The 12,509-nt window shown below is 39.0% G+C and overlaps 1 pseudogene; it reads right to left on the reverse strand.

The window, feature by feature from the left end:
* The window catches only part of LOC140945158 (uncharacterized), a 13,132-nt pseudogene extending 3,077 nt beyond the window's left edge, over nucleotides 1-10,055 (reverse strand).
* Between the last annotated feature and the right edge of the window lie 2,454 nt (nucleotides 10,056-12,509).

A 12,509-nucleotide genomic window follows, 5' to 3' on the forward strand; every position in this document is an offset into this window, starting at 1 on the left:
TTTTTAATAATATGAGCCGCTTCCTTCTTTCTTTTTTTCTTTTCTTTTTTCTTTTTCTTTTAGTATACCACGAGACACTTTGACAAAGTGATAGGAGTAGGTTACAGAACAATTTTTGTCATTTATGTAATACAACCTGCAAAATCAATAAACTTTGTTATATATATTTAACTGCATGTTGTTTTGGTCATTATTTAAGTTGCTATCCTTGCTTCCTTGCCATCTAAAATTAACCTTTCAGTAGCCTGCGTAACAAACTTTTCCGCTCAAGTTAATGTGCGATAGCTGGGCTGAGTTTTCTCACAAGTGGAATGCTACTCAGGCTAACTTTTCAGTTTCTCTTGAAGCACTACGATAACTGTACAATTTGTATCATAACAATTATTCTAAAACATTCAGTCTGAGTTCCTTAGCCTATTTTTATCTTCGTTTATATTGTTGTTTATTTAGTATCTTTAACTTTAACGTGGAATTTGTTTGCCGAGCCCTCTGGCTCTTTCCAACGTTGCCCAGGAAGGGGCTTAAATGCCACAACTGTGCTGGCAGGACAAAGTATATTGATGGAAGGCAAGAGAAGTGATACCGAGGGGTCAGTTTTACCCGAGGGGTACCTTCTATATGACTAGGGGGCGGAGAAACCCGTCAGGAAATTGGAATTAAGCCCCTAGATGAGATCCGCCTGGGTGTGTACTAAACTTTATTGATCCCTAAAAGACACCATTCTAAAACAGAAAGCACGATAAGAGCTATAGAAAATTAAATTGTAATATTGAGTTTTCAAAGATTGCTTTATATATTTTTTTCTTCCTCTCTTCTGTTCTCTTATTATAAATACTTTCAGTTTCTTTAAGTTTAACCTGCATGGGTAATCACATTGGCTTTCCGGCCTGAAACTAATTCCTACGTGATACTAAAAACTGCAGTTTGGACCTCTAAACGAAATGGCGTAATGTCTGACAATCAACCATAGAATTTGTGGCTGTACCCCTTGTATCGGCCCAAGGCGTTGTCTAGCTAAATATCGGCCAGTGAAATACAAACATTTGACTTTTTGCGTTTTTTCTTACGTGTTTTGTTCTCCTCTTCGTCGTCTTAGGGGCAGCTAGTTTGCGGCCGTGTATTTTTTTCCCATTTGAATCCCTCCCAGTCTTCTCGCATGGTGTTAAGAAACTTTGGGATCAGAATTCCACCAAGTCAAGTTACCTTATATCAGACTGTGTGTATATGGTTGCTCCATTTCTTTCTACTTGGTGGGAATAGCATCGCAAGCAAAAGCCCATGAACGAACGGCGACCTCCGAAGTGCACGACAACTCATCGAGGAAAATACTGAAGACAAGACAGAAGTCGGCGTAAAAAATCCTCAAACACTCTGTTTTACATTGTGATTGTACTACTCTCGCCAATGGTCTTCCGGTAATTGCGATTTGTAATAACAACCCGTTCGAATTGGGACTTTTCGCTCGCCATGCGGAGCGACGAAAGACGGTTGAAACTCAGTTCCTGTATTTTACGGTCTCGGATTAATGCGACAATTCAAGGGTTCCATCATGATGAGGAAATGCTCATGTAAAGCGCGTCGGTTGTTTGTTAATCATTTACTGTATTAAACATCTTCGAAAACATGGTTTTATTAACATTTTAATTTATAGTTCTTTCATTGAGATTGATTAATCAGATCAATGTGATCTTTTTTGCAATAATTCTAACTGGCGGCTAGGGGCAATTTGCGTAGGGTGCTTCACGTGCGAGTTTGATCAGATAATTACAGATTTCCCACAAATGTGGTATTCTGCAGCTTATTTACTGGAGAATGTAATTTTGGTGTTGTCCCGGGGTGGGGCGTTTGCACTCCATTGTTTTAAGCTCACCGTGCGGTATTTGTATGAACGCCCGGCCTCACTGCGGGGCATTTGCCGCTTTTCCAAAACAAAATGACAAATGCCCAACAAATGCCCGGGGGAGGGCAATGGGCACGCTTGGAATTAACTAAGCCGTTATATTAATAAACTCTTCCAATCGGCAGTGGTTTTGCATAATGGTTCTTCGCCAGATAGCGAATCGAACAGAAAACACACAAGAAAGACATCGGCAAAATTCTGGTGGCAGGGAAGCGTTTACAGTCAAACCGGGAAAACCGTGAACAACAGTAATATTTCTGGAATGCTATTGTGTTGCAAGAAAAAAGCCAATCATGCTTGAGAAAACTAAGAACGCTGATCAGTTTCTGGTTTTGTGGCTTAGTTCGTGTGTGCTGATCTTTGCTGTGATTGGTCATAACACGATAAACATTCCTAAATATTTCAATTGTTCACGGTTTTCCGGTCGCACTAGAAATCTAGGGGTAAGGGGACCAGGAGAGAAGTCCTCCCTGGGGGGAGACAAGATCGAGTGGTACCAGGGGTAGCCACCCTGGACAGAAGTCCTGACAACAGCCTCCGGTGGTGAGGCTCATATCCCCTATCGAACTAAGGGGAATCAGGAGGGGTGACCCTCCTGGGTGGAGTACAGATCAAGTGGGACTCGGGGTCCCACCTGATTTATAACCCACCCCTCCTCCCCTAGTGTAACCTCTCTGATAAGCCCTCTCTCCCCGCCCTTTGAGTGATCAACAACGATTTTCTCCTAACAACATCTCTACATCGTCAAAAGGAAAAGTTATGAGAATTATCAAAAAGATCACAATCAAGGAAATGTTTTGATCTTTCAACAAATTATTCTCTAAGAAAATGTATGGAGGTCAATCTGGAAAATTTGTTTGTTGCTATTGGTGTTTAAAGGGGTTACAGCCCTCTCCCCCCAACTAGTAAGACCCCTAATATTATTGTCACCGAGTGATTTGTTTCACAGCAAAAATATCTTTACTGTTAAATTTAGAACACCTGGCCATGAACCGCACCTAAAAATTTTCAGCAGCATGTGTTGGAACCAATGACTACAATTCCCCTGAACTACTCCCAAAACCACAAACTAATCACCATTGTTGATTGTATTTTATTTTTCCCACACTGCACCTGATTGGTTTGTTCCTTCCAACACAATGACATTCCAACAATGTTTTCAAAACAGCCTTCTAATAATTTATTATTCCTTGCCTGTAGAGTTCTCAAAATAAAATGTCCAGTGTGTGATAATCAACTGATAAAACAAGTTTGTAAAATTTAAACCACGTACTATTTAAAAATTGATTTGCTTTAGTTTACGTTTAGTTTCTCAGAATTTACGGCTCATACAATTCAGACTAAATTACCAAAGGCTTGCTGCTCCAGTCTTTATACATAATAGCATCATTCCCACCCAGCCCATGAAAAATATTATATGCCTGAAGAAAATAAATAAGCAATGGTAACAGCAGCATGCAATAATAAATAATCAGAAGCTGAAATTTGACCTTGTTCATATTTTGGCATTGTGACAGACTATATTTTTTGTCTCTTGTGACTTCAAATTAGGACCAAAGTAGTAAATGATATCTACAATATGATTTTTTTTTTAATAGAACTGAATTAGTTGAAGGATTGTCTGTAGATGTGAATTTCTATCCTCAACCTCAATCAATGTCTGATGAGAATGTGATTCCAATATTTCAAACACCACTTTTGTATAACTTGTGTCATTGAATTGTAAATAATTTTATATAGTAAATTGTTATCACAACAATATTAGTATTTACAGTGTAATTGCATTGGAAATATTAACATTATAGTTAAAAGGTAAACTTCTGGTTGACCAGCTCTACTGAATCAACTAACCATCAGGTACAGAAGGTGCTGTGGGTCACATCACTGCACCATCTCCAAAGGGTCCTGTCAAAACAGTTAAGGCTGCAGCATCAGGTAATGGCTAGTTAGCCATCCATGACAAGTATGCATTCCAGGACACCTAAGGGAAAAAAAGCAATGAAGAGTTACACTCGTCTGTCTAATTGCAGCCCAAGGGGAAGTACTCCCTTATTTGGCCTAATAATGGGTATCACCACTGAACAGGGTATGGTTTTGGGCGTTTAGAGTCTTAAACAGACATAATTTTGCTATTTGGCCTCTCAAACAGCGTGTTACCTTGAACAGGGTGTAAACTTTGGGAGAGTGCAGTGTACATGTGTGTGAGAGGGGGATGCAAATTATGCCTAACTGCATGGGTATGTGCCTCTGAACAGAGTAAGGGGTTGGGGGATCTCTTGTCTAAAATGGAGTAGTGAAATGAACAGTTTTATAAGGCCTTGGTGGCATACAACTTAATCAACCCAGTCAATTTGACACTTCCTCTGTATTTTTACACTGTACATAAACACATAAGACAATCACCTATTTTCCTTTTTTTGAAGTTGCTCATGCACAGTCTGGTCTAGCCACATTCTACCAGAATGGAGAGACAAAAAAATTGGGGGAGAGGTGGATTAGCATAAGATTTGACATGTGGATTTGACATGAGAGTGTAGTGAATAACAGAAATTATTACCATTCAGACAGTAGCTGCTATAACATTATGCTCTCCATGAACATGCCACAGTGCAAGCAGCATGCAAAAAGAAAGTAGTGTCCAATAGCCTGGGGCTAGTGGATTTTGCTATTGGGCTACTGAATTTCATTCTTAACTTGACCGATGTACAAGTGCAGTTTTTGTTGAGGAATTCAAATTACAGTCTAAGAACTGTGAAACTGCATGTGCAGCTCACCAAAAAGTATTTGGGGCTAGTTGAAATGACTTTTGCTGAGTGGGATAGTGCATGCTATAAGCCCAAACTAATGGCAAGATGTAAAACTTACTTTCTTTGCACCCTGTACAAGTTCATGTTAATTCATATTAGACTATACAGTCTCCTATTATTCAAAAAGATCATCAAGTTTTAACAGACTCTAGCTGTAACTTGCATACATCTAGGATGCAAATGTACTAAGAGGAGATGGCATCAGAGTTCACAGAAGTAAATGTGTAAGGGGAAGGATTCCTGTCAAGCCCCTTGAATGCAAGCTGCAGTGATGTGAGGAAAGTTCCCCTATTTTTCCCGTCTCCTCCAACCAGTCTCCACCCCCCCTCGCACTTCCAACCCCCAGTCCCAGGGTAGAATTGATACTCTTCCCTAGGTTACACTCAGTACATTGGCAACTTAGTTGGCTACCATTGAGACAAGTGCTAAAACCTAATGATGACCTGTAGTCCAAGTTTACATGGACCAGGGTTGCAATCAATAGGGCCATTTATACGAGGAAAAATAAGACGCGTCTTACATAAGATGCGAACTTTCCGTATAAACGGCACATTTCGTTTAAAATAAGACGTGGCTTAGCTAAGACGCGTCTTATTTTAGAACAACCCTTAACACCTGTTCTTAGATAAGACCCGTCTTAGCTAAGACGAGAAAAACTTTGTATAAATGACCTTCGCGTCGTACATAAGACACAAACGCATAGTACGCATGCGTTAATTTTTGGGGCGCCACGTTGGATTGCCATTCCTATGGGCAACATTCACAAGAAAACGAGTCAAGAACAGAAATAAGACACGAACCATTTATACAAGCTGTTCTTGTCTTAGATAAGACATGCTCATATAAATGGTACAGTTCGCGTCTTATTTAAGACACGTCTTATGTAAGACATGTCTTATTTTTCCTCGTATAAATGGCCCTAATGTTAAGAGAGGAGAATTCCATCCTACCTCGAATGCCTCAAACAGTGATAAATGACAAATAAATGTGAAAAACTGAAAAGCTCAGCTTTAATTGGTTCTGCATTAATTACAATGCCAACTCAAAGTCTCAACCCCATAATAGTTAGACCCCAGTTCAACCCCAAAACTAGCATTCTCAATAATTTATCTCAGTGAGATCGAGCTTGTTTTCTGGTTCAAGTACCAGAAAATGCATTTTTCTCATCAGGATATTGCGGTATAGGTTAATTATTTTGTGCTATGTCAGAACTTAGTTCCTTTACCCATACAACAAATGCTTCTTTAGAGCTTTTAAGAAGATATCCAAACAAAATTTTCATCAGGGAGCACTATTAACCATAATAACTTTTATAGTAATTTTTGCAGGCATATAGCATTAAAACTTGAAAAAGTTGGCCTAGCTTTTTCAAGTTTTAATACACGTCCATCCTTGCCATTCATAGCTATAGACAACAGGATAAACTAATTAATATAGTCTTGCATAACAAAACTGGACCATTATTTTTGGAATTTAATTGATGCAAAAACATGTTTTAGCTTTTAACAATTTAGTTAGCAAATAGTGCAGCATAGCTCCTTTAATCTTTCTCTTATGAGAATCTCACTAAGAAAATATGGTACTATAATCGGAAAGTCCTTTGTAGAAAATTGCTCTCAAATTGTTTGTAGTGATTTTGCTACAAATAGGTATGGTGAGTCCTGGGACTCATCTTGTGAAAAATCATGAGTCCCAGTCCAGTACCAATGAGTCCCACTTCAAAAAACAATGAGTCCTAAATTGAAAATGCTTCTGCCTTTATGTTAAAATCTGCAGACAGTTAATTTGAAGACAGACTCAAAAACTCTGTATTACATGTGCAGTATACTGAAATTTACTTAGAGTCCTTCTAAATTTGGAAGAATTTTGCCATTATTGAACTGATGACATCAAGAGTGCAGCAAAGTTGCAGATTATTGAACTGTTAACCAAGAAGACCTGGGGACGAGGTTCAGTAAACTTGTTTTTGTAGTGAGAACAAAAATGGAGGAACATCGTTCCACCAGCAAGAAACAGGTGAACAGTTATTGGCTAAAAACATAGCAAGAACAGCAAGAAGACAACTTGAAGGACAACATCTGCTATTTGTTTGCATAGCTGAACAATCCTTTAACTCCTAAACTTGCCGGTTAACGTACAATATCAAAAATGAACTTAACATCAATGGGAGGTAAGCATGTTTTAGTTTGTTTTTAAACTTCTAGGAATTAAATTGAATGAATAATAAAATAACTGTTGAATTCAGCTTTCAATTATTATCTGATGAATTATAGAGGTCGAGGAGGGAGATGATACTCAGCCTCATTCAACAATTGAAAATTAACTACATAACCAGCTCCCAGTTGCCTTGCTAGCTTAAAATTGGGAGAGCACAATTCAGGGGTAATCAGGCTCATAATCTCTAATCAGTAGTCCTTAACTCACTCACATGATATTTATATGTACTCACTGAATTGCACTCCGCTTAGTCCTGCATAGCCACACCTTTAACTTAATACCATTTATAGTGTAATCCTGGATGACATAAACAACAAATGCATATTGTATTAGGTGTCTTGAAAAAAGTCCAGGTGAATTTCACAGAGATAATGTGCAATATGTTCTCTCTGAACCGCTTTTATAATCATCTGTTTTCATAAAACAGGGCATACAGTAAGGATTCAATAAATTGATATCGTTTGCCTTGTGGTGATCAAGTCTTTTGATTGGGGAAGGAATATTTGAATCTTTTCACACCTGACTTAAAGCGCTTTACAATTGTCACAACTGACCATCCAGATGATTCCCGACATTAATAATGAGAATTTCACATTTAATCCAAACTATCCAACCAGATCCGCAAATCCTAACTAGTGTGCACGGAGGAGATAGTTTTTCCAAAAAAAAAAACAACGACAACAACAAAAAACTCCTGAACAAAGCGTATTTCATTTTAATTTTCCACTGACTGGTGCGGCAATGGTCCAGCCGGCCAGATCTGACAAGTGAAAAATGCCCTGAGAACAATTGAAAGTCAACTTGGACTAAACAGCCTGAGACCGCTTCTTGAATGTGCCATTCTTTCAGCCCTTTCAATCATGAACTGAGTTGTAACAGTTTAAATAGTCCATGACATCAGACAAAATTAAAGGTGAGTGTATTTTACATACATACAAAATACATACATACATACAGTGAAATGCCGCAAGTAAGAAGCTATATTTTTTGAAGTTTGGCAAAATAGATTCTTGTAGTTTGTAGTTTACTTATTGGAAGTTTAGGCTAAATAGGTTCTTAATTAGGTTCTTTAAATTTTTATGAAGAAGGATACTGTTGTTGATTACAAGAAATATTGCTATATATGGTATTTGTCCTTCATAATCTATAGGCATTTATTTACCAACTAAAATCTAACAAAACTAGGTTGTTGTTGCATTTTCCATTATATTTTCAGTACTGTAATATATTAAATTTCCCTTATAAATTAAAACCAGACTTTTGGTCAAAATGTTTATGATAATGTAGTCTAACCCCGGGGGGGGGGGGGGGGGGGGTACTTTAGTAATTGCTGGGACCCTGGAACCCTTAACCTATACCAGAGCTAGTTCAGCTGAATTTTGCTACCCTATACTAGAGTAAACTCCCCAAATCCCCCCTATCCTAGAGTAGCTGTTTCCCTTGTCTAGATAAAATCTTCAACCAACTGATCAGTTTCCTGAAAAATGATACCCTATTCTAGAGCCAAACGCTCTGATTTATATACCCTATCCTAGAGTAAACTGCCTGAAAACCATACCCTTCACAGCAGCACATACCTATTTAGCCTATATGGCAGTACCCCCCCCGGGGAGTCTAACCCCACATATAAGAACTTGTTGATTTTTCTTGGCTAAACGGGTTCTTATATTTTGGAGTATTAAAATGACAAATTTCTGCCAGCAGGTTCCTAAATCCTAGGTTCTTCTTGGCGGCATTTTACTGTACTTAGCAGGGATGCCAACCCCTGGAGATCTAAAATCTGGAGACTCCCTTTTTTATACCCCCCCCCCCCCCCCTCCCGACAAATTGACCCAGCCCCCAATGGGAATGACTTAGGAAATCATATATGAAGTCTTACATGAAGTACATACTGTCAAAATTCGCAATCATCATTTTGTTGCTAGAGATAATCTTTGTGAGTGACTAAATATATGCAAAAACGCCCCAGAAATGGTCCTGCAAATAAGAAAAATTCAAGTTTTGAGGGAAAATGGGCTAAATCTCAAACTAAGGCACAGAAAGCTTAAAAGATGATTATTTTTATCTAGGAGATGTGGTGACGCGCACAGGAGAGCAGGAGATCAGTGATGTATCTTTGAGACTCCTAGATAATCCGGGAGAGTTGGCATGTATGACTTAATACATGTACTTTATTAAATTGTCAGAACAGTTACCTAAGAAGCTAATTGGGGACGCAAAAGAAAAATTCCTATCTACAAATACATTTAGGGTGTAGACCAAAGCTGAAACTTAATCCCCCACCTCCCACCCCCTTCCTGGACCCCTCATTTAAAAAAAACAAAAGAAATAATAAAAAAGTAAATTAAAAAAGCAAGCAAACAAATAAAAAAGTCCCGTATTATAACTGTCTAGCACTTTCTACTATGAAGCTCGAAGGGTGACCCAGAAACCCATTAATTAATTAATTTTCTATGGTTGTACTAAGGCTAGCAAACTTCTATATTGCCAGTATCCGCGAAACTTTGTGTGCTGTTAATGTGATGACTGCTCGTGACTTGGCTCGCATCCAAAAGGATAGGGGGGGGGTCCACGTTTTGTCTACACCTTCAAAAATAATGCTTATCACTGAATATGTACAAGAAATACAAAAACAATACAAAAAATTAAATAAATGGATGGTTATGTAAAATAAAATATGATGTAAATGTATTTAAAATTTGATCACATGCATATAAATTCCATTAAGGAAAATCTGTTTGCATTAGGATTTTTACATTTGGCTAAATATTGAGGAGACTGTATCAATACACAAACTGTCCCAAGTGTGTCTCCAAACATCCTCATACCCTGACAATTTAGGGAACATTGCAAGCTTAATACAGGCAAATCCGAAGCTTATTTTTTGTTTCGAAACAATTATAATTCTAAACCCCTACAACGCGATCGGTAAAAGAATTGAAGCTTATTTCACGGCAATTATTGATTTTGCACACATTTCAGCAGACATTTGAGTGAGGTGAATTTGTCTTCAAATCAATAAAATAATTACAATACCTGTTCCTGTATTTTGTGTTTTCCAACGATGTGTTATAGGCAGCTGTTGATATTTCGCCCAATCTCTTCTTAGAATACTCATTACGGCTTGCCATATATCTTATTTTGCGAGCTTTTAATAATGATCTGCTGGAGATCGCACTAGCCATGGAATGGAATGGCTCCTAGCAGGCTCTAGCGACAGAGCCGTAATGAGAGGTACCGCTGACCGGTTCACATGTGGCTACACATGGCCAATGTTATCGACAGTTAGCCACATATACCGTATTTATTCGAATAAGCGCCCAACCTCGAATTAGCGCCCACCTCGAATAAGCGACCATACTAAAGGCAGAAAAAGTTAATAAGCGTCCAGCCTGGAATAAGCGCCCACCCCCTCCTCCTCCCAATCAAACTCAAATAAGCGCTCACCCCAACCCCACCCACTTGAGTGAATAAATTCTAATAAGAGACTTCCTCGAGGACGGAGTTTTCTTCAAAGTATTTTACAGAAATCTTGCGTTGTTACTTCTTCGCGTTTTGTTATTAGCATTTATTGTTTTGTTGCAAAGTAAACATACTTCACTTGCTGAAAATGGTGAAAATTTAATAAGCGCCCAGCCTCGAGTAAGCGCCCACCTCGAATAAGTGCCCACCCTCAAGGTCCAAAAATTTAATAAGCGCCCAGGGCGGTTATTCGAATAAATACGGTAACAACACATAGCCACCCATAGCTACACACTGAGCCCCACACAGCCACCCATAGCTACACATAGCTACACATAACCACAAATTGTTTTTTGAATGTTCTCCTCCTCGCCGTCATGGAGGCAGCTAGTTTGCGGCCATATACATTATTTAAATCCCTCGACTCGCATGATTATGTTAGAAGACTTTGAGTGGATCAGAATTCCACCAAGTTGAGTTAACTTATAGTGGTCGCTAATTTCCTTTCGCTGCTCTTTTGTAGCCATGGATCGATTCGTCACGTCTTTGCAGTTTTCTGCGCGGCTATTTGTTATGATAAACAAACGTCGACAATACAACATGGTGCAAGTTGCTTCCCACTTCAATGAAGAAACAAAAATACGTACCGTGATACTATGTCAGGCTTCAATGTAAGATACTGTTCCGTGCAATGGTTGCCGCATATTAGCTTTCACAAGTCGCCACCCACAATACAACTTTGGAATCGTTTGCACTGAAATTGTCAGTTTTTTTTTAAATTTTATCCCACTGCAAATTGCCTTAATAGTCTTATTCTTTTTCAAGCAAATAGCACTAAACAGCGAAAATGAACACCCAAAATGATCAGAACGGCCCTATTTACCAGGCCCGAAAAAGGTGTCTAATGGTTGCGAGTTGGTTGTGTTAATGCCATTTTATATTGCGGGTAGCTTTCTTCACTTCGATTACGGGTCTGAATCCATAAACATTTATCTTTTGGCATTTCCAAATTTTGCAAAGGTTTTGACTGAACCTGTAGTTTCTCTATTGGAAGGTTTTAAAGATGTGTGAATAGAACAGAGGTGAGGGGGGGAGGGGGGGGAGAATTGCCATATATGGGCTATAGGTACGTGCCGCTGTGAAGGGTAATGGTTTTCAAGCAGTTTTCTCTGGGATAGAGTATATAACAGAGCGTTTGGGTCTAGAATAGGGTGTCATTTTCCAGGAAACTGATCAATTGGTGGAAGATTTTAGCCTAGAATAGGGAAACCGGGAATTGCCACAAAAATATGTAAAAAAAAAATCAAATCGGCATCATATCTAGGATAAGGGGCGGGGGATTTGAAGAGTTTAGTCCAGTATAGGGTAGGCTAAGGGTTCAAGGGTCCCAGCGGCACCTCCCCACCCAAAAATTCCTAAAGTACTCCTCTCCCCGGGCCTAAGGGTTATATTTTTTAACTGTGTGTTTTTATGCAGACAACCATTTCAACACCTGTTCTATCGTGCAACTGCAGAAAATATTGTCCAGCTGTTAACAGCACCAAACTGGAGGTAAGTTACCGCCGTTTGTATTTCGTATATGTTGATGTGCGAAGTTGTTTATTGAGGAAACGCCATATGAGTAGCAGTTGAGTTATTTCTTAGGTCAAAACGTAAGGCAAGACAAAAGAGTAAATAAAGTAAGTTTGGCCATATTGAAACGGTAGAGAAATCTTTATCTGAAAAAAGTCAGTTTAGGGTTACAAAAAATTCTAGACCGCAAGCGGTCGTCCTTCATTCCTCGGAGCCACGCGCGGAGAGAGAAAAAGTAAAATTATGCGAATTAATTATTTTTTCTTTGCTTAACATGGGCTTCCGCCCTTGTTTCTCGCTGCTCCCTCGACCCCCTCCAACGCGTGTTCTCGATGTACTGTGTCTCACAAGAAAGGCCTACTCTGGGACCTTAACTCGCCGCGAGATTGTGCGAGCTAATGCCAGTTTAGGCGAGTTAAGGCGAGATAAGGAAAAATTGAGCTCGCCTATCAGTTGCGAGTTTGTGCGAGTTAAGGCGAGTTAAGGCGAGTTAAGGGAAAATGATACATCTTATGTTGAGGTTATAAGGCTTAAAACTTATAATATGCTTT

The sequence above is a fragment of the Porites lutea genome, chromosome 8, assembly GCF_958299795.1.
Source record: "Porites lutea chromosome 8, jaPorLute2.1, whole genome shotgun sequence".
NCBI lineage: Eukaryota > Metazoa > Cnidaria > Anthozoa > Scleractinia > Poritidae > Porites > Porites lutea.